Source organism: Falco rusticolus, chromosome 10 (genome assembly GCF_015220075.1).
Source record: "Falco rusticolus isolate bFalRus1 chromosome 10, bFalRus1.pri, whole genome shotgun sequence".
Lineage (NCBI taxonomy): Eukaryota > Metazoa > Chordata > Aves > Falconiformes > Falconidae > Falco > Falco rusticolus.
The window spans coordinates 12,317,369-12,321,732 of NC_051196.1; positions in this window are offsets into that span (position 1 = coordinate 12,317,369).

Consider the following 4,364-nt stretch of genomic DNA (forward strand, 5'->3'; position numbering starts at 1 on the left):
GGCACAGCCCAGCCGATGGGCAGCCTGGTGTCAGCTCCTCAGCGACCTGGGCGCATAGTCCTAAACTAGATGAGTCTGACTCTGTGGGTCCCCCAGCAGATGGGCTGGGCATAGGCTACAGCTAAGCAGTGTTGTCAGAAAGTGCCTTCATAAGATACTGTGATTCCTGGGACAGCTAAAGAAAGCATAAAAAAAAGAAATGGTCTCAAACTGATAGGCATTAGTGACAGGGAAAGCAAATGAGTTATCCGAGCAGTTAATGGGGTTTAAGTGGGATAACCCCAGACTGATAGTGGCAGACATCATCAGTGAGGCACCTGGCCAGGAACACCTGTACCGCATGGCGTGGGTGTTACTGGCTCGGCACGAACTAGAAGAGGCACGATGCAGTGTAGCAGGATTAGTGGAGGCTTCCACCTGGCTGAATTTAGGGTAAGCTCCTAAGCATTTACTCCCAGGGTAGTTTAAATAGTTTTCTGCTTAAGGGATTGGCTCTGAAAATCCCTTTCTTAAGCACTTATCTACAGGGCAACTTGTTGGCACAGACCGGCCTCACTCAGGTTGCGAGTTCCCAAAGGCGATGGCTCCGCAGAGGGCTGGGAGCCGCTGCACTCCCATGCGTGCTACCTGCAGAAACAGGCTCGGCACCACTCCTTTCGGGCTGCTTCAAGATCACTGCCGGTTGCCACGCTGCCTTCTTTGTAGCAAGCTGGGGACCCGCTGCACCGAGCTGCCGTCTGCAGCACAGGCATCACCGCTGGGCCACTGAGCCAAAACACAGCCAGAGAGGGGCTGTGCTGCCGCAGGGCAGGCTGCTCCTCTCCACTGCCTCCCAGAAGGACCACTGCCGAATTAAACCTTCCCAATGCTTCGTCAAGCAGCTCCAGTGGCTTTTTTTTCCCCATTTCATTTTAGTGCTTTCAATCGGTCCAGCTTTCTGCGATGCACTTACAAGCTATGGCGCTGCTCTGTCATTATAATATATTTATTTTCATTATAAACCCACTCTAGCTGGACCTTTCCAAAGGAGCTAAACTGTATAGGCAACAAGCTTTTCATTTGTATACTTGCGAGTCATTTGGTCAAGTAAAGCTGCTGTATGTAAACGTCTCATTCACTGCGTAACAATTGGAGTGAAGTTTTTATGCACAGGGCTTTTTATTTTCCAATCAGCAGCCCTGAGTTGGGACTTTTGGGGTAAACTGGTAGCTCTGGGCAGCTTTGAAGCATCACAAGTGGAGGGTTTTGTCTCCAGAAGATTTACTAGCAGCGATCTTTTCTTCAACCGTTTTATTAGCCTCCTTTTACATATGTATAGCGGTGAGGGGAAAAAAACCTGTTGTTGGTGAAGTACAGAGCCTATTTCCCCTGTGGTATTCACACAAAAAAATTGTGTGAAAAATTGTTGCCCAGGGCCTCCCCAAATCCTGAAATTTAGCTTAGTGCCATGAGGTTTTCAAACCCTTCAAGCCTTCTCCGCCCCCAGCCCCCTCTTTTAAAGGTTGAAGCTGGGGTAACAAATTCAGCAGCGAGAATGGACGCCCTGCCCTTGGCTTCAGCCGGCACTGCCAGAATAAATCTGGGCCCCCCAGCCAAACTTCTGAAAAGTTTTCACCCACTTAACATGGGTTTTATAATTTTAACTTGCAAGTTCTTGTTGAATTGAGCCCTGTTGCGTGGACAAATTGGACAAGAAAAGTTTAAATGTTACCACTTTGGCTTCTCCTCAAGTGGTGCTGAGCACAGATGTTTGCAGGGGCCATCATGTCCCTGTAAGAATGGGGGCTTTGTGTGCATAACCTTACAAAGGGCAGAATAGCCCTGCTTTGCTGCCAGCCACAGGATCATCCTATCTTTATGTGTTGATTTATTAGGCCAGGGATGAATGAAACCGTAATTAATATTACTGAAGCATTAGAGTCTATTTAATTTAAATGCCACTGAATATTTCACTTTCAGTTGGGAGTGACAATGTGTTCGGGACTGTTGGTGAAAGCCTCAGCCATCTGTTACCCCTACTAAGAAGGGAAGACAAGAGAGACACAGGGAGACAGAGAGCATTGAGCTTTGTGGCTTTTCCAAACCTCCAGCATCATCATTCAACTCAAGGGCAGCCAAGAAACATTCCTGCGCACTGGACCCTTAGTGTATAGAGGAAAGGCCTGAAAGGGTATAGGGGCAACACACCTCCCCAAAGGATTGAGAGAGGGTGACAGCAGGAGAAAGATGGAGATTTACAGTACATACCTACGTACGTACATACATAGATGAAGTATGTGTGAGCACATGCATCAAAGTCAAGTGCCAGGGCAGTAGAAGGAGGATAGAGCAGGAAACCAGCCAGCTTACTGATGGTCTAAAAGTATTTTTAGAAGGTGGAAGGGAGGAAAGAGTCAAGGCAAGGTGTGAATGTTGGTTTTAATTAGCCTAAAGAGTGAGGTTCCTGTCCAGCTCCACTGTAGCAAACATCCAGGCTTTCATCTGATGGGCATTGCGATGCTGGGAGCACAAGACTCTCCCTACAAGCTGCCACTGCGCCATGGTCCTCACCAAGCTTAAAAAAGGAAGGAAAACAAAAAGGGCAGCAGCATAGGCAGCAGCCTCAGCCCCTGAGAAGTGCTGCGGGGCACCAAATGAGCAGCTGGCAAAGCATCACCTTTGCTCCTGTGGTGACAGTGCAGGGACATGGTGGGTCCCCAGGCAGAGCAAGGGGCTGGGTGCACAGGCAGGAGGAGCATTACAGCACCAGGGCTGTGCACGGGAGGCAGCGGGGCAAGCGGCTGCACAAGGACACGGGTGGGAGGCTCTGTCCTCCATGGGATGGTAATTAGCACAGTGGGTTTTCTTATAATTGGGATCATTTGTTCTCCCAGTTTTTCTCCTGCAAACTGATTTCATGCCAGAGGGAAGCTGTGTGACTCACACCTTGCCATGCCAATTAGCTGATAAACATCAAATGTAAACAAAGATGGCCTAATTAAGACTAGTCACCCAACCTCTACATGCATCTTGTCAAAATCCCCACCAGCCTTTTGCATCCAGACTTATTTTCTTGTTTGCTGGGACTAAATTAGCGGCTTTGCACAAGAACCACTTATCTTTGAAAGGAGCTTAGAGCAGGTAATAAGGAAAATTGGGAGCCAGCCACGAAAGCAGTGTCACCCCCTCCATCCTGGCAGGGATAGCCAGGGCTAGCACTGTCCCTGAGCCCCACTCCCGGGATGAGGGCAGGGATTTGTCCGCCACTGGGTAATGACGGGGGCTGGTGTCAGACCCAGCAGCCACATCTTGGGGTATTGACTCAATTTGTCTTCCTGAGTGCTGCTATCTGCACATGAAGTCTGCAATGTGCGTACCTCCTGCTGCTCTCACCTGCTGTGAAAATTCATCAATCAGAGCCCATCGCTTACCATGGGCCCGTCCCCCCCCCGGCTCACAGCCCGGGGAGTTATTTTCACTTTGGAGCGGAGGTGTACGACAGCGACACATCCCAGCAGCAGCATTTCACACCCACTTCACACCGGAGCAAAGGATCACACAGGTGAGCTGTGGCAGAGAAACAAGCCCACAGAGGAAGCTTTATTCCAGGAGGTATCCTAATGAAATGCATAGGATTCTTTCATGGCAATATATATAAAAAAAAGCAGGAACAGATTTCAGTGGGTCATGTGGACCATCCCTCTGCCCCTAGAGAAGATCCCCTGGGTCCCTGCAGCTCCTGTGGCTCATCCCAGCAGCCTGTCCTCATGTCTCCTGGGCCTTACCATCAAGGAAGGCTTGCTTCAGGTTTGAACTGAAGCTCTTTGCTGCACACTAAACTCATTTGCTTCTGTCCTATGCAGGATGAATACAGAGAGCAAGTCCTCTTCCCTTTTGTGACCACCTTTAACATACTTGAAAGTGGTTATAATCTCTTCCTCCCCAGCACCTGTTGCAGCACTAGCAAAACTAGCTGGCTTTTACCACCCCATACCAGGTTAACTTCAATAAGTAGTTCCCACACCTTGCCCCAGCACAGCCACCAATCCCCCACAAGGTTTCAGAAGTTCATCTACTGTCCATGCTGTTGCTTCATCCTCTTCAGGCCAGTCCACCCTATCCTTGCCACTGCTGTGTCTGGATTCTTCCTTCTTCAGGCTCCTCTTCCAGCCAGCCTCTCCTCATCCAGCCCCCTTCTCTCTGCTTCTCCCAGGGCCTCTCCTTGTCTCTCCCACATCCAGGGCACTCTCTCTCCTCCCTCTGCTTCTTCCAGGTCTCTCTTCATCCAGTGCTCCTCTTCCATACCCCTTAGAGCTATTTAACTACTAGCAGGAACCAGCCACAGCTGCACATTATCCACGTCAGCCAACCCACCACCCCTGAAG